Genomic DNA, 27,335 nt, shown 5'->3' with positions numbered 1-27,335 from the left:
TTGAGCACCCGTATCAGTCCTCTTACATGTCACCTTATCCACACTTTGGCTATGGTCAGACTCAACAGGCACTGAAGCCACAGCAGCCACACTTCTCTGATCAATGTCCTTGCCCTCCACCTGTCTAATATTTGTGGGCTCAGTGGACTGCGTAGGAGTAGGCCTACTGGCTGTGTCCAAAACAAATGCATGTCATGGCTGTATGTAAAACTCTGTGTCAGATTCAACCTCTGCACCCCTCAACTGTGCCTCAGGTTGGCCACCATCATCATCAGTGTCTGCTGATACACTGACATCAGGTGGCACAGGGCCCACAGTTCCACTTTCACAATCACTTGTGATAAAAAAAACTGGAAACACAGGAATACATTAATACTGGCACTACTATAGTGCAATATTGGCTCATAGGTTCATAGGTAGGTACTAGGCAATCAGACCTAGGGCCTATGTAAGCCTAGCCAACAAGGTTCCCTGGCTTTCACCACCCATGGATGCTATTTACCTGCACCCCTGTCTAGCAGGGCCACCAATATGATGCCTGGGCTGAATTTCCTATTGCCCATCCACTCATCAGGATTTTTCTTGAAGAGTGCTAGTGACAAACTCTGCTTGACAGATAGGTAGTTTGTTCCAGAGCATGGAAAGTTTCTGGGACAGGAATATATCCCTCCAACATGTTCTGTTAATTGTGGTGATGAGGTTTAGGTCTCTAAAGTGTGTGGGTCTGAAGGATTGGGATTTCTTTAGGTGTAGCACGTCCAGCAGCTCAGAAATTGACAGAGCTTTTATGTTAGGCAGAGATCACCTTGGAGTAGGCGATATGCTACTGAGCAAAGCTTGAGTTTTTTGAGGTGGTCGCCATATGGTGACTGTTTGAGTCCCATAATCCTCTTAATGAGGTATTTTTGTGGCCATTCTAGCTGCTGCAGATGCCTTGTAAGGTACATTCCAAATGGGGCATTGTACTCTATAATGGGTCTGATGAGAGCCAAGTAAAGGGGGACAATACCTTCTTTTTTCCTTGATGAGAACCCTTTCATGATGAGGTGTGCTACATATAAGGATTTCTTGACTACTGTGGTGATTATCACAGGAGAAGCTACGGTCCACTAGAGTTCCAAAGTCTCTTATCACACCTTCAGTGTTAAGTAGGCTGCTGCCTATGTGGTAGTTCATGGGTACAGGGTTTTTACCAAAGGGGATGACAATGTATTTTTTTGGCCTTGAGCTTGAGGCCATGGCTCTGACACCAGGCATCAGTTTTGGTGAGGCCCTTTTGCAGGATGTCCACATCATTTGGGGACTCAACTATAGCACCCAATTTACAATCATCTGCAAACTTTGTCAGCCAGAGGCCCTCTTTGTTGGCCTGTACTTCAAAGAAGTAGATCCCAAACAGGAGGGGACCCAAGACTTAATCCTGTGGTACTCCACTTGTCACAGGTTTGGAGTCAGATTTGAAGTCCACAATGTTTACAGTGTGGGTTTTGTTTATGAGCCAGTTGGTGACCCATCTTGTGACGTATGGATTTATACCCAGTTTGGTGACTTTATTTATGATACCATAATAGGGGATGGTGTTGAAAGCCTTGACAAGGTCAAGATAGGCTGTGTGGACTGCCTTACCTTTGTCCACGCCTTTGGTGACTGTTTCAAAGAAGTCGGCCAGATTCAGGAGACATGATCTGCCCTTCACAAATCTGAACTGGATGGGGTCCAGAGGTTGGAGGTTACCAATATCATTGTTTATGACTTCCATGATAATATGCTCCATGGCCTTGCAGACCAGGCTCATCAAGCTAATAGGGGGATAGTTCCCAGGGTCTGTGGTGGCTTCCCCTTTGTGGAGTGATACAATGGTTGCCATACATCATTCAGTGGGTACAAAGCCTGCCGAGAGGCTATGATTGAACATGGTGCTTATGTGAGGGGCTAGTTCGTTCTGAAGCTCTTGTAGAATGCAGCCAGGGATATTGTCCGGTCCCATGGATGCTGTGTTCTTGGCTTTCGATAGCACAGTTTTCACCTGTTCAGTTTTGATTGCAGGATACTGCATTCTTCCGGCTAACAAAGTAACACAGCTGCCACTGTTACAGACTGTCCAGCAATACACACAATACAGCTGAGATCAAAATCACATGCTACAATATTTGTTTAAATTGATCAGCAGTACTGACATAAAAATATTTGGCTTACCAACTGCAGAAGGCAGGCTTTCCTGGAGACCTGATAGTCCTGAAATAAGTTAAGCAAGAGGTAATGGCAAAAACATCACAATCAACAGTAGCACAGGGGGTAATACATTTTCCCTTTTATAGCTGCAGTAAACAATCATTTAAACAAGAACATGGCTGACAACACCAGACTAAGCTTATAACTGTAGCAATCTTCAATCCTCCCAACCAAATAAATACATGTGACACAGAATTAAGTTACTCATTGAAATTCTTTAACTATACAACAGCATTTAACTGTTCAGATAACAAGGCCTACCTGGAATCTCATCCTGGGATGTGGTTGGTATGTCCGATATGCTGGCTCTCACATCCAGCACATGTTGGACTACCGTCTCCTAGTAGCTTTCTGTATTCCCTATGTTGGCTAGGAACTGTTCATTGGAGGTTAGTCGTGGTTCTCTAGCAGGGCCTCACCCTGTAACCAATAGGTCACGGCCTACTGCAGCTGCTCACCTTTTTGCAGAGGTTATCATGTCAGTGGCCATGTGGTGCACCTGTTCATATGTTCTTCCATGGCCTCCCACGACATTGATGTTAGCAATGATTTGCTGCCATATTAGTAGCCTACAGCCCATATTTCATCTTCCCCTTTGAAGGAGAAAGGCAAAATGTTTCCAAAAACTGCCAATGATTGTTTGGTTTTCACCACCCGTAAAGGGTCATTGACATGAATTCAACCATCTCACTGGCATTACTGTAGGTGCCTTAAAAGAAAATAGACATATAATACACATAAGTATCACATAACTAGAAAATAAGTGTTTATGGATGCAACATAAAAGGTAGCCAGTCAGTATTATCCACTGGAGAAACATTAAACATTTTAGAGATGTGAAATACTAACAACAGGCAGGATGCAAAACAAAGAGAGCAACAAGAGCAACATATCCTTGTTACTGCAGTAAGAGTAACTCACCTTAGGCCCCACCCTCACAAAAGAACAGGCAAATGACCCTTTTGGTTAACAAAACATGACATGCTAAAAGTGCTGTCAAAGGACCTCTCCCTGAAACATTTGTATATATTTTTCACATAGCATTCCTTTTCATGTATTTTCATGTCTTGCCAATCATGTCTACCTCTAAAACGGCTTGACAAACATGACCATGCCATCAGTACACTTCTAAGAAATGCATACAGATAACCAGATAGAGTAAAAGTATGTGCTTCACATTATTGTTAAATACATTACAGCATATGCAACATGTAGGTGACAAAACTGAACCATTCCTTGTGAGATTCAGTACTCTTCTGTACAGATATCCTGAAGAAAATGCTTTCTCTCACTGTTCCAAACATATAGAAGTCTCCTTAACCTTAGTTTTTCTTAGCTACATGGTTGCTTTTTTAGATGCTGTAGATTATTAATGGATTGCAGCTGTGAGTGATTACTATTAAATTAACTAGTGATTATATCAAATGTGAGTCAACTTTGGACACTCTGAGGGATGAATTTATTGCGAGGGGATACCCCAGGAAAGAAAGTGATGTTATAAAAGATCCAGTGGTAATAGATAGAGAAAGGAAGGGGAGACCTTACTTTAAGAAAAAGAATGTTGATGAAATTGAATCAACACAAATGATGAGGCATACTGATTTAATCAATGCACACACCAGGTTGAACATACCATATTCAAATAATAATAGGAATATATGTAAGATAATCAACAGTAAATGGGCTATCTTAACCACAAACGATGAAATTCGAACTTTGGTTAGTCGTAAACCCAGATATAGTTATCGCAGTAGCAAATCACTGAAAAGACTGCTTTGCTATGAAGAAAGTAAAGGTAATAAGATAATGTCGAATAGGCAGGGTAGCTACCCATGCAGAAATTGTAATCAATGTTCGTGTATGCTGTGTTCTAATATTTTCATACATCCTGACAGTAAAAGGACCTATACATTTAGACACTATGCTGACTGCAAGTCTAGAGACCTTGTCTATTTGGCTAGCTGCATGAAATGTACCTGCTTCTACATAGGAAAAACAAATAGGACATTGAGAGAGAGAGTAAGAGAGCATGTTTATGCTATAAATCATGAAGATGAGACCAATGCATTAGCTAAACATGTATTAAATCATGACTTAAGCCATAAGTTTAGATTCATGGTGGTAGAGTTGATTGAAAGAAATAAGAGGGTAGGAAATATAAAGAACCACACAGAAAATCAAGAAATAAAATGGATAATAAGAATGCAGTCAGACAGAGGAAATGGCTTGAACGATAAGATTTCGATCAAACCATTCCTCAGGGAAGGACCACTGAAACATTAAGAAGGAAATGATCGATTGTATTTAAGGATATGGGCATTGGTTTATATCTATGTTTTTCAGAAATATTTTCATATAGATACTTCATATATACATATTTTATATATTTATTATTTATTTATTTATTTTACATTTGTTTACCGGGCTAGTCTAGCTGGATACATGTCCATTTTCAGTAGAGGCACAGGGAGAAAAGCTCCAAGAAGAAGGTACAGATAACATAATAGATGCTAAGACAGTAAAATTTACTATAGGCTTTACATATTTTTGAAAGAGAGATAAAAATAAAATCAATTGGCTATAGATGTAGTTGAAATAGAGAAAAAAAAAATACAACAATTGGCTTTACACACTATATAAAACAGGCACAGAACTTAAGTAAATAATCTCACATGCTTCAATTGCAATTGTCGTCCTAGAGGGAAGTGGTGGAATTCTGGGGTGGTACAGGCCTGGGCTTTTTGGTACAGGGGCACAGCCAGTGTGACTTGAGGAATTCTTTGAGGTGTTTTTTGAATTGGTTGATTGAGGTAATAATTCTTAGGCTGGTAGGGAGGGAGTTCCAAAGCCTACCAATGGAGTTGGCGTAGAGAGCATCACCACCAGAGTTGTTAGATTTGACGGTTTGTACCTGGACAGTTTTAGAAGATCTGAGGCAGGTTAGGTTAGAGTAGGGGGTAAGTGTTTTATTAAGTGAGGGGGTGTTATCTGGTTGGTTAATTATCTTAAATGCCTTAGTGAGTTGGTTGAATTTGAGAAAATTGGGCAGTTCTAACCATTCAAGTGTCTTTAGGTTTAGGCAGTGGTGGGTTCGATAAGGCGTCCTTGTTATGAATCTGGCTATATGGTTATAAGCTGTAGAAAGTTTATTTAGCTCAGTCTTGTTGAGGAATGAAAATATTGGGGAGGCATAAAGGAGGGTTGAGAGGAGATGGGTGTGAGCTATAGTTAGTTTGGTGTGTGGGGTTAGGAAGTTATTTATTCTGTACATGGAGCCTAGTTTCTTATTGACAGAGTTAATGGTTAAGCTGATGTGTACGTCAAATTTGAGCTTGTGGTCAATGGTCACCCCAAGTAGTTTGGTGTGGGAGACAGGTTCTATGATGGTTCCATTGGTGGAGATCACGTGGAAAGTAGGGTTGTTGGCGTGTGGAGGTTCTTTACCTTGGCCGATAGATGCAGAGGGAAAAAATAGCAGTAACTTGGTTTTAGTAGGATTTAGTAAAAGTTTTAAATCTGAGAACCATTTTTCAACTATGGTAAAGCACTGCTGGGTTGAAGCTTGGAGTTTGGTGAGGGAGATGTCTGAGCAGATCAGGGTGGAGTCGTCTGCATATTGAATACAAGAGGTTCTAGGGATGACTGAGTGGAGATCATTTATAAAGACAGAGAAGAGAAGGGGACCAAGTATAGAGCCTTGGGGAACACCGATGTAGAAGTTTTCTATTTGCACATTGTATGCAGATATATATATATATATATATATATATATATATATATATATATATATATATATATATATCCTGAAAGTTTATATGTCATTTTATGTAGTAGGTACACATAAACAGGAAAGTACTTTAATAATGAACTTTAAATTAACAGCATTGTATATATATAGATATGTATATATATATATATATATATATATATATATATATATATATATATATATATATTTTTTTTTTATGATAAAATGGAACTTTTTTTGTATGTATATTAATTCATATACACATTTAGATTTTTATATGTTAGATTGGCTTTTAAATATCACCTGTATAATGTTTTTTATTGATTCTTATATTAGTTATATCTAAGAAAGGCTTTTAGATGTGGTATGTGTATGTATTTACCACCATCTAGTGGCCAAAACTGACATGAATAGTAATTTACAGTATGTATCCACATCCCAGCCCCACCCCCTCATTAGGGAAACCACCGTAAAAAATTTCTCCAAAGCCAACTTTACGCTTCTTAAGACAGAAGTGGCAAACTTCACGACACCCATGCTGATGGACAATAGAGATACGACTGCTGAATCCTATACAATTGCTCTTTATAAGCACTTACACGAGTGCATGGATCGTGCAATCCCTAACAGAACCAAGATGCTATCCTCCAAAAAAAGGAAGCCAATCTGATGGTCCCCTGCTATAAACAAACTCTACAACAGAAGAAATAAACTGTTGCAAAAAAAGAGTAAAATCCCATGATTGGAGGAACTCCGTGGTTAGCCTCAGTAAGAAGCTGAGATCCCTCATAAAATCCTCCAAAGCTAGTTATGAAAACAAAATCACCACTGATTCTAAAGACAACCACAAAGCATTCTATAGCTATGTCAAGAATCTCAATGGCAACTCTCAGATGTGCTCTGAGTTACAACGCAATGGCACTAAATATACAGAACCAACTGATATTGCCAACATTCTGGCAGATAGGTTCAGTGCTAACTTTACCCCTCTCTCATACCCTAAAGGACCCATTTCTATACTGGAAGAATGCAAAGTACCTGTAATCACAGCTGCACAGGTAAAAAACACACTCTCCAAAGTCAAGAACACAGCATCCATGGGACCTGACAACATCCGAGGCTGTATTCTACATGAACTACAGAATGAACTGGCACCCCACCTAAGTACGATGTTCAGTCATAGCCTCACCTCAGGCTTTGTGCCCACTAAATGGCGCACAGCAACGGTTATCCCAGTCCACAAAGGGGGAGCCACCACGGATCCCGGGAATTACCACCCCATTAGCCTGATGAGCCTGGTCTGCAAGGCTATGGAGAGTATCATCATGGAACTTATAAAGAATGACATTGGTAATCTCCAAACTTTGGACCCTACCCAGTTCAGATTTGTAAAAGGCAGATCATGTCTCCTAAACCTGATAGACTTTTTTGAAGCGGTCGCCAAAGCTGTAGATGAGAGTAAGGTGGTACACACAGCCTATCTAGATTTTGCCAAGACCTTTGACACCATCCCCCACTCTGGAATTTTAGACAAACTTACTAAACTAGGTATAAATCCCTATGTCACAAGATGGATTGCCAACTGGCTCACTGATCGAACTCATACTGTGAAAGTAGCAGTCTCTAAATCCAACTTCAGACCAGTGACAAGAAGAGTACCACAGGGTTCAGTCCTAGGTCATCTCCTGTTTGGTATCTTCTTCTCTGAAGTACAGGCTAACACAGAAGGTCTTTGGCTAACAAAGTTCGCAGATGACTGCAAACTAGGAGCCATAATCAAATCTCCTAACGATGTGGATATCCTACAAAAGGGCCTTACTGAGACAGATGCCTTGTGTCAAAGCCATGACCTCAAGCTCAATGCCAAAAAGTGCATTGTCATCCCTTTTGGTAAAAACTCTGTACCCATGAACTACCACATAGGCAGTAGTCTACTTAACACTGAAAGTATGATAAGAGACCTTGGGACACGGGTGGACAGTAGTCTCTCCTTTGATAATCACATCACCACAGTAGTCAGGAAATCCTTCTACATGGCACACCTCATCACAAAAGGTTTCTCATCCAGGAAAAAAGAGGTCATTGTTCCCCTCTACTCATCACTCATTAGACCCATTCTAGAGTACAAAGCCCCTTTTGGTATGTACCTCACAAGACATCTACAACAACTGGAAAGGCCACAGAAATACCTCACAAAGAGGATTACCGGCCTCAAACAGATGCCCTACGCAGACCGTCTCAAAAAACTCCAGCTTTACTTTGTCACATATCGCCTACTCAGAGGCAATCTCTGCCTAACATACAAAGCTATGTCAAACCCAGAGCTGTTGGACATGCTCCATGTAAAGAAATTCCAATCCCTCCAAGCTACACGCTCTAGGGACCTAAACCTTGTCACCACAATAAACAGAAGATACTGGAGGGATAGATTCCTGTCTCAGAGACTTCCCATACTCTGGAACAAACTACCTATCTATATCAAACAAACCTCCTCATTAGCACTCTTCAAGAAAAATCTTGATGATTGGATGGGAGATAGGAAATTTACCCTGGGGATCACTTCTGTGGCTCTGCTTGACAGGGGCACTGGAAAATAATTTTTCTTGGGTGGCAAAAGTCAGGGTACTGTTTGGTTAGGCTTATATAGGCCCTAGAGCCAATGGCCTAGTAGCTACCTATGAACCTATGAACCTATGTTTACTTTTTGGCACCTTTTTTGGTATTTAAATGCTTAGATAATGCTATTTGCTATATGTCTGATGAAGGGTTTGGAAATAACCCAAAAGTACTTACTATCTTGACTGTTTTACTTCAATAAATGGACTGCAACCTAAAATTGAACTCCTGAGCTGTGGTGGTACTTTGGTGATTTGTTTGAAATATACGTGCTCACTGACATGTGCTGACATGTCATCCAGGAACTGGTGGAGTACCCTGGATGCTGATGCCTGTGAAATCCCCATCATATCCCCAGTTGGCCTTTGGAAGGTACCTGTAGCTAGTATTCTTTTGCCTACACATACTTTGGTGTCCACTGGGATGGGTTCCCTCTGTTAGTTCTGTGTGTGAGGTGTGGCCGGCACAGCTCAACAATTTGCTATAGGAGTTCCCTGTCCACCCTATAGCGTTCCACTATCTCCAGCTCATGTAGCCCTTGGTAGGTTACCCTCGATCTGTACACTCTTCCCTGTCTCCTCACTGTGGGTTGCTCAGCAGCATTCACATCCTCACCACCCTCAGCCTCTTGCACATGCTGGTTTATGATAGCAAATGCAGCCCCTAACATTTTTTCTCTTGCTTTCGTTTTGTAAAATTTCCCCATCTGTATACACCGGTGGTGCAGAGGTTTTGTGAAAAACAAGGGGGACAGGGGTTTGCATAGTTTATAGTGGTGTGATGGGCTGGGCTGGGCTGCTGCCTGTGTAATTGGCTGCTTCTGATACATTTCACCTGTCAGCTAAGCTAGTTCTCCTTGATTACCTTCCTACTGCTGTTTTCCCTTCCCATTGCCTCCCTGTTTTAGCCTGTGTGAGCACCGCGCAAATGGAGTGGTCACATGTGCACAGAGCTGCTATTTCCTGGTTTAACTTTCTTTTTGTTCCTGTAAGACCCAGTGCGTGGCGCGCACATCCACTTACACTTTGTAAAGAGTGCTAGGCAGTTTGGACACACCTCTAGCTTAGCTCTGCTAAGCTAGGAGCAGTCCTGAGCCACAGGGCTCGAATCCACTTACAGTATGCCTGATACCCCCCCATAATGTCACCTATATCCTAGTCTTGCACCCAGCTATTTCTACTTTTACACTCTTGGGACCTGCCTCACACCCTGGGGAAAACTGGGATTTACTAACCTTTCCCTCATTTGCATAGGATTGCCTGCTAATGCATAGTTACATGTCTCACACTGAGCCTCCCCCCTTAGCAACCACTATTCACTGGCCAGGTTGTCTTCTGGCTGCCATTGACTTGCATGGCAGAATACTGATTTTAGTTAGAATGCTCATTTTATGTTTATTTTCTTATTTTCCCCCTGATCCTGTTTGTGTGCTGCTGCCCTATGCTTAAACAGCCAAGATAACCAAAAAAATAAAATAAAAGTTGATTTTTTCATTTTTTAAACAGTTTGCAATGCCAATGGTCTTATACTTGGCCATGGGCATGCTTACTCAGTGATATGCATCCTTTATTTGGAGCTGTCACAGCTCCATTTTGGAATTTGCAGAAATGTACTCGGTTACTAACCGAGTACATTTCTGCAGCTCACTTGCATGGATTTCTCCTGGAAATTAGGTGATTTGCATACCAGGGCTTAGTCCATTCAGGATTAGTGCTGGTGCTCTTGTGCACACCCCTGCAGGCTGTTCCTGGATCGCACGGCAGACATATTGCCTGCGTGGACTCCTGCACTCATCTTGCACTCCGTGCAAGCTTTTGAGAATCTGTGTATTAACATTTAACCTCTCACTGCATTGTTGTCAAATTACTGACTTCTTCAGATGCATGCATATCCTATTCATGTGCCTCCTTTTTATATCCAAAGCAATAAAAATACCACAATACAGGCCTAATGTTTCAATTAACATCTCTCGCTCTCTCCTACAGTCTTTAAATAAATATATGTGTACTATAAATCTGTCCACATTTATTGTCAAAAAATAATAAAATCATGTATCACAATATCATATAATTAATGGTTCCATATGATACAAATCTCATAAGAAACAATAATTTAAAATCTAGGATATCCTCCCTTTTTATATGAGCTGTCAATAGTAATCATTGCCTGTTGATTCTCTTTTTGTTGTCTTAGTTAACTATCTAGTGACCATTCAATTAATTTCACAGTTTAGCTACCCTAAATCTTAATACAGAAGCTAGGGAAACTGTATCATTGAGTCCCAAGAATTTAGTGGCTTAGAAAATTATTTAGCAATATAATTCCCTGAATTCTAGTCTAGTTTCCCACAGCCTCCCTCTTGGTTCAATGGGTACTACCTTCAATAAAAAAAAATAAATAAATAATGAATGGTTTCATGACATGACTTACTGTGTTTATATAAGGCATTATTTGGGTTTTTATTTTTATATCATAACCATGCTCGTATATATTCTAATCTTAAGTTTTCTTTCAGTTTTTCCTATGTAAAATGTGATAACTTTATTACATAATGCTATATATATATTACCCCACATGTATTACAATTCACATAGCTGGTACTGTTAATCCATTTTTCCCTCCTGGGTAAGTAAATATTTTCTCCATTTTTCAGATAAGAGCACTGTGAACAAAATCCACATTTACATGTACCCACTTTACCTCCTTTATTTGGCATTCTACTGTTAATGTTTTCTAACATATTTTTTATATTAACAACCTTTCTATAAATAAACTTTAGTTTTTTTTTTTTAAATAACTTCAAGATAAGAAATACTGGCAAACCCAATCCATTCTTTTTCTATAATTGCCCTAATTATACCTGCATCTGCATCATAATGTATTACAAGTGCTCCTTCATAAGCAATATTATAATGGGTAATCTCATTATTTCCTTGATCTATGGAGATGTCATCCTTTCCTAATATGGATGCAAACCTAGTTTTTCTCCCTTCAATGAGTTCATCTTGTATTCATTTTAATAAATTGTCCACATAACCCCTTTTCCTAAATATATTCATCAAAAAGTGACATTCTGACAAATAACATCACAGCAAAACACATTTCTCTCTGTTCTGTATAACTTCAGTGGATTTTGAGGTTTGGTGCTGAAAGTAAACCTGGCCTCAATGACATGGTTTCTTTAAGACCCATTCTAAAATCAAAGGATTTAGTTAAGTGATAATTGCTCATTTTAATAATTGATGACTGCTGTTTTACTATATAAATATGTTTTGCTGTGATGTTATTTATCTGAAGAAGCACTTTGGTGCAAAAGCGCTCACAATTTGTTGTCAAGGTTTGTTTTTATTAAAAGAATTGTGCTACAGCTTTGTCTTCTGGGATTCCTTCTACTTTTTTACCAGACACTTTAATAAATCCCACAAATCCTTTAGTATGTTCCTTCCTGACATAGAATGCTGTTTGAGTTTAACATCTAAGAATTTTGCCAGGGGAACATTACCGACCCTTCTGATGAAACTATGGGTTTTTATGGACTTTCGGGATACCAAACATGGAGAAAACTCTTGGCTTCTCATTGGGTAGATACTTGTATATATCTAGATCTATTGTTCCCTCCAAAAAGAGTTCATTCAAAATTTTAAAAAAAATTATAAGCAATGTTAATCTCGTTTATAGGCACTCGTGTGTATTTAGTATCATCTTCCTAAATTTTCATAATTTTTGATTCATATATAATACTGTCCATAAAGACCATACCACCCCTTTTGTCTGGTTCCATAATTCTTAAGAAATTATTTTTCCTAATTTCTTCCAATAAAATTATTTCTTCTCTTGTCAAGTTAGGCACAACTTTATTTTGTTTTATACCTTCCCTTAATTATTTTTTCTACTAATGCTTCAAAATTCCTCAGCTGCGGGTGTAAAGCAGGGTGAAATGTGCTTTTCCTATTTAATGTATTTTTCATCCCTTTTTCTCTTTCCTGTCCATTGAACAAAAGCTCCAAATTCTTTTTTCTAATAAATAACTTCAAATTTATTATAACTTTACTAATGTCTGATTTTTTTTCTGGGTATAAATTTAAAACCCTTGAAAAATAAATGAAAGTGACTTTCATGTATTAAAATATTACTATAATTAAAAATATGATATCCTTTAAAACTATATTTAAAACTTTCCTTTGAATACTGTCATGTCTAGAAACATTGTTGGTTATCTCCTTCTTTGATTGTCCCTAGGCCTCCCTTTCAAATTGTTGTAGTTGCAATATAGTGTTTCCCTGTTTTTTTAATCTCTCTGAATATTGGAGAGACGAAAACTCTAAAGGGTCTTCACTTATCTAAATCTCTCTCATAATACTGTTCTTCTCTATTAACTCCTTCTTCCCTCTCTTCCATCACATCTTTCCCACCATTGCAGTTCTAATAAGTCTTGGATTTGGGATAACAAATTTGTTCTCTGTATTCTTTCAAATTTTTCTATATCTTTCCCATTTTTCTATTATAAACATTTTTACATTTTCCTTCTACCTTTTTCAAAACATCATGGTATTTACTTTTTTTCATTTTTTACTGTAAACAGATTGTTTACTATATTGTGATTAATTTGTTCTAAATTTCTGAACAAAATATCCATCTTTCTTTCATTCTGCCTTATAGGTTTATAGGTTCCTAGGATGATACTAGGCTATTGGGCTATTGGCCTGGAGGCCCTTATAAGCCTAGCCAAGAATTTCACCCATGTTCTCACAAGGTTAGCATCTGTTTCCCCTGTCCAGCAGTGACACAGGTGGGATCCCAGGGGTGTATTTTCTGTTTCCCATTCAATCATCCAGGTTCCTCTTAAAGATGGCTAGAGAGGAACTCTGATTAACATGTTAACATGAATAGGGAGTCTATCCCACAGATGGGGGAGTCTCTGGGACACAGATATATCCCACCAACAAGCTCTATTAATGTCACAGACCAGGTTGAGGACTTGCATGCAGGTTGTCTGAGTGGATTTTTGACATCTGGATATGCAGCAAGTCTATCAAGGCTGAGTCTGAGATGACCTTGTATGCCAGACACAGGTCACGTCTGAGCAGTCTGTATGAGATTGCATATAGGAACAGGGCTTTTACCCTATCTGCAATAGGACAGGTGTTTGAAACCCTGGATTTTCCTGATCAAGAACCTCTGTGGTCTCTCCAGCTGCTGCATGTGCTTGGCAAGGTACATGTTGAAGGGGGCATTGTACTCGATAATGGGTCTGGTAAGGGAGGAGTACAGGGATGTTATGACTTCTTTGTTCCTGGATGAATTACCCTTACTTGTGAGGTGAGCCATGTAGAAAACCTTCCTGACAATGGAGGCAACATGGTGGTCAAAAATCAGGTTGCTATCAACCTGGTGCCCAAGTCCCTCATGACTGCTTGCGTGCTTAGTACATTGTTATTGATGTGATAATTAGTGGGGACGCCTTTTTCCCCAAAGGGGATAATGATGCATTTCTTAGTATTCAGTTTGAGGCCATGTTCCTGGCACCAGGCAATAGTTTGGGTAAGGCCCTCTTGGAGGATGTTCACATCAACAGGAGAATTCATAGATTCTTAGTAAGCTAACTGCCCTTGCGAGCCATTTTAAGCTTAGCCAATTATCCCTTGTGAGACTCAAACCCTGCACCTTGTGTTTGTAAGGCAAACACCTTAACCATTAGGCCACCCTCCCAACCCAAAATAAACAGCCTCAGGAAGGTTTGAACTCAGGACCCTGTACACCAGCACCAAAGTGATTTACCACTAAGCCATGTCAGATAGACAGCACCCAGCCTGCAGACAACTGCAAACTTGGTCAGCCACAGACCACTGGTTTTGGCATGCACCTCAGAAAATTATATCCCAAATAGTAGAGGTCCCAAGACCAATCCTTGTGGGTATACCACTCATTATTGGTCTACTACTAGAGGTGGCTTCCCCTATTTTGACTGAGTGGGTTCTGTCAGTGAGCCAGTTAGCCACCCATCTGATAACATATGTGGTGATGCCTAGCTGGGAAGGTGTATCTATTATGTCTGAGTGGGGAATAGTGTTGAAGGCTTTGGCTAGGTCAAGGTAGGTGGTGTGAACTGTCTTCCCTTCGTCCATGACTTTGGTGACTGTTTCAAAGAAGTTGACCAAGTTTACAAGGCATGATCTCCCTTTGACAAACCCAAACTGTGTGGGGTCAAGCATTTGGAGGTTGCCAATGTCCTTGTTTATAAGGTCCATGATAATGCATTCCATGGCCTTGCAGATTAGGCTAGTTAGGCTGATGGGCCTATAATTGCCTGGGTCAGTGGATGCTCCACCTTTGTGTAGAGGGATGACAGTGGCTGTCCTCCATTCAGCTGGGATGAAGCCAGTGCTTAGGCTTTGATTGAATAGGGTGCCTAATGGAGCTGAAATCTCATGCCTGTGTTCATGTAGCATGCAGCCAGGGATGTTGTTGGGTCCCATAGAGACTGTATTTTTTGCCATTGAGAGGGCACTAAAGACGTGCTCCCTGGTGATGAGGGGATGGAAGCAGGTGCTGGGGATTTCCTGGTTTACTGACGGGGGGACAGGGCACTGAAGTTTTCACTGAACCTGTCTACCAACAGGTTGGCTATATCTACAGCATTCGTTTATGTGGTGTTCTTGACCACCAGTTCAGAGCAGATTTGGGTGTTACTTTTGAAATTGTTGACATATGTGAAGAAGGCCTTCTGACTGTCCTTTGTGGATGTGGCCAATTTGGACTCGAAGTTAGCCTAAGAGGATTTTACCAGTGACCTTATTTGCTTGTTCAGGCAAAGGAGAGATTGCTTCCAGCTTGGCACCTGCTCCAGGATATTTTTCTCATAGGGGTATTGATGAGCTGATCCAATGCATTGGCATTGATAAAGTCAAGGAAACTCTGGGCATTCATGTTGGGGATAGAATAGGTATTCCACTCTATGGTGGAGTAGTTAAAGTCACCCAGGATCAAGGTAGAGGGCTGAATCTTGATGGAATAAAGTAAATCCAGATAGTTGGGGTGGATATCCTGAGTCATGGTCAGGGGGTTTGTAGCTAGCTATGATTTGAATAGGTGTTTTGGCAACAGTTAACTACACTTGCAGTGTCTCCTGTGTGTCATACTGTTTGACCAGCCTGGAGGTGTGTATGTCTTTGATAAATATTGAAACTTCACCTCCTTTGGCTTTGTAGCCTTCCCTTTGGGGTCAGAAAGTATGATAGGATGAGTAACCTGGTAAGGCTGGGGTGCTTTCTGCAGCTTCGAACCAGGTTTCAGTGACTGCACAAATGTCAGAATCCCCCAGAGTGAGGAATGCTTGCAATGAGTACAGTTTCGTGTTAAGAGTCATAGCGTTTAGCAGCACAACCTTTAAATTTCATTTGGAAGAATTTTTCATGTTGCTAATTTTGTGCTTGTGACTTTACCTAAGAAAGACACTATGGAGGGGGGAAGAACCTTTGCCAGAAACCTGAAGCCCAGGGGAGACAGATGAAGGCCATCTCTGACAAAGCTTTGTGGTCTGTCAATCATGTCCTCCCAGGCTGTCAGGTACTGGATCCCCTTGGAATGACACCAGAAACTAAGCCAATTGTTAAAGACAATCATTTTCTGTTTGTACTGAGGCATCATTCTGGGTGACAGTAGGATGCTGCTTAAGGCTAGGGACGTACCTGCCTGGGACGCATATTCAGCAAGCTCAATCATGTCTCTCTTCATGTAGTCCAGAGAGGTAAGTCTCAAGTCATTCACACCAACATGGACTATGACAGAGTCATAACAGTGCCTGTTGTTAAGAGACTTGAGTATGTGCATGATATAGTGGATTCTAGCACATGACAAGCAAATTACAGTCACTTTCTTCTTATTTAGCATCTTAGTCTATTAGGGCTTTCATAAATTTTGTTCCACATCTATCAAAAATTTGAAATAATTCTTTGTGGAACTCTGAACCTTTGTCAACCTTGTTAGAGTATTTACAAACCCTTAATCCTTTTGACACAATGTTAAGCTTTACACATTCTTTTAGGTATGCATCATCCAAGTCTAAATTTTTATATTTAAATAAAAACAAGTCAAGTTTAACCAGGTTATTGCATAACTGCCATTGTCCAAACATATATTGTTTTGTACCAAACCACTGAAAACATACTTCTTTGTTACAATACTATTGAAATCTATATTTTTATCATAAATAACAGTTTGTGTACAGTCACCTTGCCTATTCTCCACATTTACATGGACAAAGTTTCTGTCTTGGTTTCTGTTATTCCAACCGACCCATTCAATGGACAGAAAAGAGAAAAAGGGATGAAAAATATGTTAAACAGGAAAAGCACATTTAACCCCCCTTTACACCCACAACTGAGGAATTTTGAAGCACTGGTAGAAAAAGAATTAAGGGAAGGTATAAAACGAAATAAAGTTGTGCCTGACTTCACAAGAGAAGAAAGAATTTTATTGGAAGAAATTTGGAAAAATAAATTATTAAGAGTTATGAGACCAGACAAATGGGGTGGTATGGTCTTTATGGACAGTATTATATATGAATCAAAAATGATGAAAATCTTGAAAGATGATACTAAGTACACAAGAATGTTTATGAACAAGATTAACACTGATTATCATTTTTTTTTTATTTTGAATGACCTCTTATTGGAGGGAACAGTAGACCTAGATACATGCAAGTATCTACACAATGATAAGCCTAGAGTTCCCTTCATATTTGGTATCCTGAAGGTACATAAAAACCCTTTAGCTCCACCTCTAAGACTCATAGCTTCATCAGAAGGGTCTGTAACCACTCCCCTGGTAAAATTCTTAGATGTTAAACTCAAACAGCTTTCTATGACAGGGAGGAACATATTAAAGGATTTGTGAGATTTATTAAAGTGTGTTAAACCTAATTTATACAATGATAAAATTATTTTTATTACTATAGATGCTTTGGGTTTATTGACATCTATACCACATGAACTGGGTATGGAATGGTTCGCACAAGTATTGGTAAGGTATGGAAAGTTGACCAACAATGAATTTTGAACTTGTTTAACACTAATGGATACAGTTTTAAGGAACAACTATATTTATTATAAAGGAGAGTTTTTTCAGCAACTTAGGGATGTAGCAATGGGGGCTAGATATGTACCAATGTATGCTAATATTATTCTTTCTTATTGTGAGCAAAACTATGTTTTTAATTCAGAATTTGAGAAATACTGGGTTTTATATAGGCGATATTTGGACAATATTTGTTTATTTTGGACTGAAACTGAGGAAAAGTTTCTGGAATTTTTAAATATATTTCTATGACTACTTCTTTTTTAAGGTTTACTTATAATATTAAACACAAATATATAAATTACTTAGACTTACTATTCAGAAAGACAAAGGTAAATTTAGATCTACAAGTTTATAGAAAAAATAGTTATTTGAATTCGTACTTATTTTATACTAGTGCCCATCTTTTTTACCAAAAGCGAGGTTTGGTAAAAGATCACTTTGTAAGGGGTAGTACAATGACTTCAGAGGATAGTGATTTCTTAACAGAATGTCACTTTCGGATGAATATGTTTAGGGAAAGGGGTTACCCTGACAGTTTATTAAAAGAAATATAAGATTAAGTCATTGAATGGAGAAAAACTAGGTTTGCACCCATATTAGGAATGGATGTCATCTTCATAGGTCAAGGAAGTAAGGAGATGTCCGATTATAATACTGCTTATGAAAGAGCACTTGTAATTAATTATGATGGAGATGCAGGTACAATTAGGGTGATTGTAGAAAAACAATGGATTAGGTTTGCCAGTATTTCTGACCTTGAAGTTATTTAAAAAAAAAAAAAAAACTAAAGTTTATTTATAGAAAGGGTGCTAATATAAAAAAAATGTTAGAAAACAATAAGGTTAGTAGAATACCAAACAAAGGAGGTAAAGTAGGTACATATAAATGTGGGTTTTGTTCACAGTGCTCTTATTTGAAAAATGAAAGTATTTAGTTAACCAGTAGAGAAAAATGGATTAACAGTACTAGATATGTGAATTCTAATATATGTGGGGTGATATATATATATATATATATATATATATATATATATATATATATATATATATATATATATATATATATAAAACATTATGTTATAAATGTACCGCATTTTACAAAGGAAAAACTGAAAGAAAACTTAAGGTTAGAATGTAAGAGCATGGTTATGATATAAAAAATAAAAATCCCATATAATGCCTTATATAAACACAGTAAGTCATTTCATGAAGCCATTTATTATTTTTTTGTGTTGGAGGTAATTCCCATTGAACCAAGGTGGGGGGGGTGGGAAACTAGACTAGAATACAGGGAATTATATTGGCAGATAATTTTAGAAGCCACTAAATTCCCTGGACTCAATGATACAGTTTCCCTAGCTCCTGTATTAAAATGTAGGGCAGCTAAGCTGTGAAATTAATTGAATGGCCATAGATGATGAACTAAGACAATAAAAAGGGAATTAACAGACAGTGATTACTATTGACAGTTCATATAAAAATGGGGGAAATCCTAGATTTTAAATTATTGTTATGAGATTTTTATCATATGGAAACATTTAGTATATGATATTGTGAGATATGATTTTATTATATTTTTGCCAATATAAAAATTTGGGATGATTTATAATGCACATATTTATTTAAAGAAACACTGTAGGAGAGAGAGAGAGAGAGAGAGAGAGAGAGATGTCAATTGAAACATTAGGGCTGTATTGTAATCTGTATTGTAATTGGTGGTATTTTTATTGCTTTGGATATAAAAGGAGGCACATAAATAGGGTATGCATACATCTGAAGAAGTCTGTAATTTGATGAAAATACACTGCCATGTTAAGCATTAATGTGCGTATATTTTTATTGCTTTTATCATGGCTTCTCTTACTATTGGTGTTATTAAAGAATCTAAAGCTCAACAGATTGAGTATTACCTTCCAAAGTTCTCATTTTTGGACTTTTACTATACTAACTTTAGCAGCTATCGCTGAAAATATCCAGTATTTCAGCTGTAATTTCTTTTAACTGCGCTCTCTGAACCTACTCAAGTGATCAGGAACTGTAAAGTGCTGAAAGAAAGAAACTTACAGTAACAAAGAATCAGTTACACTAACTCTAGCAACCATGCCTGAAAATAACCTGTATTTCAGCTGTAATTTCTTTTAACTGCAATCAGTGAACCCACTCAAGTAACTGGGAACTGTAAAGAGGAGGAAGAAAGAAACTTACATTATCAAAAAATCAATGTAGGTTACAGATGAAACTAATTAAATAACTGGCTTGGGGGTCTATATTAGAACGTCGAAAGTTCATTATTTCAAATGTTCTAACATCGAACACTATTCGGCGAACACTGAAAATAGCGAAATGACAGATAACCAAATTTTTTCCTAGGGAAAGAATTTGGTTGTCTGTTTCTGTCGTTTCAATATTTTCAGAGCTGTGGTGGAAAGTTACAGGTCGGATTCAGGTAAGTGTGCAATTGGGCATGGGTTAGGTGAGTTAGGGTTAGGGCACAAGGGAGGTATGTGTGCGAGTGTGTGGACGTGAGGGTTAGGGCAGGTTAGGTGAGTTATGGTTACGGCACGGGTGAGGTGAGTGTGCGATAGTGACGGACCTTAGGGTTAGGGTTTGGGTTAAGGTAAGTGGATAGTTAGTGGTGTTTGTACAGTTTAGTGTAGGGTTAGCTGCAAGATTTTTGGTGTATGTGTGTGGATTGTTGTTTGTTTGGTGTGCTTGTGTTGTATGTATGTGTTTTGGAACAGCAAATTTTTTCCCTAGGAAAAAATTTGCTGTTCTGAATGTTCAATGTTGTCAGTGTTCGCTGAATATGGTTCGATGTTAGAACATTCAAAATAAGGAACTTTCAATGTTCTAATATAGACCCAACTGGCTTGTTATTAGGGTATTTGGAGAGCACTCCACCAGGGATGATGTCAAGCAGTTTACTCCCCCCTCCCCCCCACAGTCTGATAAATAAGCTCTAAGTATATTTGTCTCTCAGTTACTGCTGGGTAAAATAGTAAGCTTAATTACCTATAGCTGTAGCTTTTCTCCTTATAACTGTTGCTAGTGTATAATACTAAGAAAAACAAAATTACCCTAAAGCCGTTTTGTGATTACTGCAGTCCATTACTATTTCCCCAGTTTGTTGTTTACAAATAAGTAAAATTTACTTGCTTAAAAAAATCAAGGAGAGACTATAGTTCCTTTAACTTCCTACCTGCCTTCAACCCATTGATTTTCTGGTCACAACCACACTGACTGGCTTTACTTTCTCCGTTTGCCCTCGCTTCGCTCATGCTCTCTCCATTCCCCTACCATACCCCCATTTCCCATCCACACCTGCTATGCCTAATCTTATTCCCACTACCCTAAAGTAAAGCAATCCTATCATAGCTAAAGTAAATACACATTTTTATAATCCCAATTATCCAATTAAACTGTATCATACTAACTCCCATTTATCACACTCCAATTGCTTAACTACCTGCTACTTTACATCTTTTAGTGTAATAAGACATAACTGGACAAAAGAAAAGTATTACATCTCCCACATATCAAAACTCAATTAAAACTAAAAATTACTCCTGCCCACCCATAACATTATTACTTTAGCTTAGACATATTTAAAACATTAGTAGTAAGCAATATGATAATGTTATACCCATCAATCCTGCTATTTCTATTATAACTCATATAGCTTGTTACTATACGGAACTTAACATACAATCTATGCACACAACTCCCTTTCCAGGTCCATTACAATTAAAACATACAAATTTAATAATAGCACCAACTATCTATAATCCCACAAACATAAACCATGCTCTATTTACTTTAATTACACAACAATATTACCCTAATGTTACTCAGAGATACAAGTTTACATCAAAATACTTAAAATTTTAGCTCACATTGCATCACAGCTCATACTTAGTGGGGATATTCACCCTGACCCACGCCCCCAAACAAATCCAACCAATCTAGATCTTTACACCCCAACCCATCCCTAACAACCATTAACTCTCCCCAGAAAAGGTATGGACTTACTACTACTTAATATAAATCTCAGGAGCATCATGAACTAAATTGAAGAACCGCATGCTACCCTTGCTGTGTATACCCCAGATATAACCCTTATAACAGAAACTGGCTAAAATCAGACATCTCTAATAAATAAATACTTCCCCCATGATACAGGATATGCAGACTAGATAGACAACAGAAAAGAGGTGATGATATTGCCTTTCTATACAAAACCATCTCAGTTTAGAAATTATAGACCTAACTATCCTAAACTTTAACAACACCAAAATATTGTTTACTAAACTATTGATTAATCCAAAGAAACATCTGAACATAGTGGGAAACATCCCACCTGGGAACAGTCTAACTACTCTAGAACACATCCTAAACTGGACAGCAACATCCCTCCCTCAGGAAACAATTATAATGGGTGACTTTAATGTGGACTGGCTCTTCTGCAACTCTCAAAATCCCTCTGACCACATTAACCTATGTGGTTTCTCACAAACAATCCGAACTTGTACTAGAGTAGAAAAACATCAAATAAACATTCAGTCCTAGACTGGATCTTTACAAATAGGCCAAATTTATCCCTACACTCTGGTTGTCTTTCAGACAGCCTCAGTGACCATATTCCAACTTACATTCTCTGGCACCAAATAAATCCACATAAACTTACTACCTACGACCAAATCAGAAATAAGAAAACAGTTATCCCCAAGACTTCATAACTAGTTTTAAAAAATGTAAGTGGGCACCACACAAAGATCTCCATTTAGATACTGCAGTTGAATACTTCAACTCAACCGTTCTCGATATCCTAAACATCTTGGCAACCCCCTGAACAATAAGGATAAATTCCAACTATAGCAGCCAAAATGTGCATAGAGTGGTGAACAAAAGCAACTGGTAAAACAAACTCCACACCTGAAGCCAAAATCCCACAGCAGTCACAAAACAATGCAGTAGGCCTATATTCCAATGAAGATAAAAAGTTTAATGACAAGCAAAAATCCAAGCAGTAAATAATCCAGTAGGTAGATAAAAAGTTTAAGGACAAGCAAAAATCCAGGCAGTAAATAATCCAGTAGGTAAGCACTTTCTTCTGTCTCAATGCAGACTTTATCAGAACCAAAAGTGCTTAACTTCACATCCTTTATAAAATTACACCAATTAGTAAAACAGTCCTTTCTTAAAAACCCAGAACATTAAAAACATCTAGTTGCGTGAAGAATATAAAAATACTTTCATTAAAGTGTCAAAACCCTTTCAACCAAAATAGGCTTAACAGATACATTTTCATTCATGCCAGGGGGCTGACAAGCATTTAAATGGAGTTGCCACTTCAACTCAGCCTTCTCAATCTGGTTTGACCAGTTACCCCTCCTGGCATTTTTAACTACTACTTCTAAAATACAAAATATGAAGCCAGAAAAAAATGGGCAAGTCAGACTGTGCTTAAAAAGGGCATTGCTATAATTCTTTGTACTAATTTTTTTTATTTTTTATTTTTATTTTGCATTTGTTGACCGGGATAGTCCGACTGGATGCATATCCATTTTCAGCGGTGGCCCGGGGAGAAAAGCTCCAAGGGTAAGCAGATACAGCATTACATAATACCAGCATTACATACTACAAACAGACTATTTACAGAGATTACATAAGTAAGCAAGTTAAACAAGTTCCACAGGTTAGAGTTAATCCTGAGCGCAAGTCAGGATTAAATTAAATTACACAGTAAACTGTTAACAGATTTTTACACATTCTAGAGAGAGTTAGCCAGGCTTGATACATTGACATAGCCAGTTAAGTGACAAATGTTGTTTGAGTCTAGTTTTAAATTGACCTAAGGTGGAAAGTAAGGTAATATCAGCTGAAAGAGAGTTCCAGGATCTACTTACAGAGTTTGCAAAGAGAGAGTCACCGGCTGTGTTATTAATTTTGCTAGTCTGAATTAATAGTTTGTTAGAGGATCGAAGCGGTCTAGGATTGTTATAGGGGGTGATAATATTTTTTAAGTGCAGGCATATTGCCCGGATTATAGAGGATTTTATAGGCCATAATCAGTTGGTTATACTGGATTAGGCTGGGTAGTTCAAGCCACCCCAGCTGATTTAGATTGATGCAATGATGTGTCCTAAAAGGTAGCCCAGTGGCAAACCTGGCAATGTGGTTGTAGCAAATTGAGAGTTTGTTAAGGACAGTCTTGTTTAAATTTGAGAGTAGAGGTGATGCATACAGAAGGGTTGAAAGAAGGTGAGAGCGAGCTATGGCAATTTCAGCTGGAGGGGTTAGGAAGGCTTTTATTCTGTAAAGTGACCCTAGTTTTTTATTGATGTTTTTGATAGTTTGGTTAACATGTAGGTCGAATTTTAGATTATTGTCTATGATGACACCTAATAGTTTTGTAGAGGGGTCAGGGGAGATTATTGTGCCATCATTTGAATTTATGTTAAAGGTGAAAGCAGTAGACCTATGTGTTGGTGAAAATAACAGCATTTTAGTTTTTTTGGGATTTAGGATCAGACGATGTTCAGAAAGCCAGTTTTCTATTGTATTAAAGGTGGTCTGGGTAGCTGACCATAACTCTTTTGGAGATGTAAAAAAAACAAAACAATGTTCTGTGCCTCACCAAAGTCCAGTCAAATAAACGAAATAAGAATCCAAAAAACCAAAAAGACTGGACACTGCTCAAGTATCAACTCCTTCTATTTATTAAAAAACAGACGTACAAGTGATGAGCGCTTTCGGGCCTCTGCCCTTCATCAGATAAAGCATCTCACAAAACCATGCATTTTAAAACTAGCATAGACCAATGAAAAGTCAGTAAAAATCAGTAAAAGACCCGCCTGTTCTTAAGGGCGGGTCTCATGGGAATTACTTCATTAAGCCCAGGGCTCCTGTGTGCCATGAACTCAATTATCCATTTAGATTCAGCTAGCTCAGTTAATTGTTTAATGTCACCCCCTCTTTTGTTCAACTTCACATTCACTATCACTTTAAATTTGAAACTGTGTAGGATGAGCTACTATGTGTCTATATAATGCATTGCGTATGTCCCCATTCCTGATCGAAGAGAGGTGCTGCAAGACCCTAACTTTAAGCATACAGTCGGTCTTGCCTACATAAAAACTTGTGCAAGATTGACACTCTGCCAAATAGACCACATCAGTGGTTCTGCAGGTTGCTCTCCCTTTCAGATCAAACGATCTTCCAGTCACAGGATGTATAAAAACACCCCTACTATCTAGGTGGGCACATGCCTTACATAGCCCACAAGGACCAAACATGGCACCTTTCCTTGTGAGCCATGTAAGGCATGTGCCCACCTAGATAGTAGGGGTGTTTTTATACATCCAGTGACTGGAAGATCGTTTGATCTGAAAGGGAGAGCAACCTGCAGAACCACTGATGTGGTCTATTTGGCAGAGTGTCAATCTTGCACAAGTTTTTATGTAGGCAAGACCAACTGTATGCTTAAAGTTAGGGTCTTGCAGCACCTCTCTTCGATCAGGAATGGGGACATACGCAATGCATTATATAGACACATAGTAGCTCATCCTACACATAGTTTCAAATTTAAAGTGATAGTGAATGTGAAGTTGAACAAAAGAGGGGGTGACATTAAACAATTAACTGAGCTAGCTGAATCTAAATGGATAATTGAGTTCATGGCACACAGGAGCCCTGGGCTTAATGAAGTCATTCCCATGAGACCCGCCCTTAAGAACAGGTGGGTCTTTTACTGATTTTTACTGACTTTTTACTGGTCTATGCTAGTTTTAAAATGCATGGTTTTGTGAGATGCTTTATCTGATGAAGGGCAGAGGCCCAAAAGCGCTCATCACTTGTACGTCTGTTTTTTAATAAATAGAAGGAGTTGATACTTGAGCAGTGTCCAGTCTTTTTGGTTTTTTGGATTCTTTTGGAGATGTAGCTGAGCAAATCAGAGTAGAGTCATCAGCATATTGGATACAACTGACTTTTGGGATGACAGTATAAAGGTCGTTAATGAAGATGGAGAACAGCAAGGGCCCTAGTATAGAGCCTTGTGGTACACCAAGGGTGTTAGATAGAAGGTTAGAGAGTTTGTTCTGCCAGAGGACAGCTTGCTGTCGACCATTCAGGTAGCATTGAAACCATTGAAGGGCTGTAGTATCTAGACAGAATGTTTGCAGGGTGTGGATTAAAAGTTGGTGATCAACCATATCGAATGCCTTGGAAAGATCCAAGAAGAGGGCTGAGGATATATAATTATTGTTGCGATTATGGTTTATGGTGTTGGTAAAGGCTAGGAGGACTGAAGTAGTGCTGTGATGAGGACGGAAGCCATGCTGAGTGTCTGCCATAAGGTGATTCTAGATTAGGTGGTGCATGAGTTGTCTATGAATACATTTTTCCATAATCTTTGCAAGTGGAGAGAGTATAGCTATTGGCCTATAATTGGAGAATTCAGTAGAGCTGCCTCTTTGTAAACTGGGATTACATAGGATATTTTCCAGATGGTGGGAATTTTAGCTTCTACTATGGTTTGATTGATTAGGATTGAGACAGGGTAAGCAATAGCATCAGCTGATTTTTGTAGGTACTCTGCAGGGAGTTGATCAGGAGAAAGTGTAGTGGGTTTTAATTTTTTGATCAAGGTATGGATAAGTGAAGTGGTGACTGGTTGGAAGCTGAATGCGAGTAGGTTTCTAGGGGTGATAATTTCAGGACCAGGGGAGCTAGGACGTAGTTGGCTAGCTAGGGCTTGAATTGTCTCAGTAAAGAATCAGATAAAACTGTCAGAAACATCTTCAGGGGTTTTATCAATAGTAGCAGCAGGGATTGGGGTTGAAGTCTGTCCAGGATGTAGTAGATTATTTAAACCTGCCCAAATCTTCTGAGGGTTATTTTGATTTACTGTCTGCAAATTACAGTAGTATTGTTTTTTGTCTTGTAAAATTGATTTTTTGGTTTTGTTCCTGGATTGCCTGTATTTAATGTGATCTTGGAGGTCTTTAGAAGAACACCATAAAGCCCATGCTTTGTTTCTAAGGGTAATTTTGAGTTTAGACTCTTTAGAAAGCCATGGCGCAGTTTTTGCCTTGGTTCTCTTTGAACGAACAGGTGCATGCAAATCAAGGATCTCAAGGAATTTGTTGTTAGAGCATGCTACTGCTTCCTCTAAGGGGAGATGTTTTAGAATAGACCAATTACATGAGTTAAGTTCTTGTTAGAATTTGGCAGGGTCAAAGTTTTTATTGTTTCTAACCTTTCTGAGTAAGGGTTGTTGGGAATTAATGGCTTTGTGCTTAATTACATATGTGAGAAGGTGATCGCTTAGGCCATCAAGGAGGGTACCAGAGGTGTACAGTTGGGGGTGACTGTTTATGAGTACCAAGTCAAGTATGCTTTCTTTTTGGTTGGGTTTACCTGTCCTGGTAGGGGTGGATATAATTTGTGTAAATGCATGCAGGTTAATATGGGTGGTTGGGGATTCTGAGGAACAGGTGCCCCAGTCTATGTTAAAGTCTCCAAGTAGTAGGGTTTCTTGGGGGTAATGACATGATAGCCAGTGCAGGATATCTTCAAGTGTAGATATATTGTTACCTGGGGGAATGTACATACAGATGATAATAATGCATTTATTTTTATTAAGTTGCAATTTGGTGGCA

The sequence above is a fragment of the Protopterus annectens genome, chromosome 1.part1, assembly GCF_019279795.1.
Source record: "Protopterus annectens isolate FY-2018-M chromosome 1.part1, PAN1.0, whole genome shotgun sequence".
NCBI lineage: Eukaryota > Metazoa > Chordata > Ceratodontiformes > Protopteridae > Protopterus > Protopterus annectens.
This window is presented reverse-complemented; position numbering follows the sequence as displayed.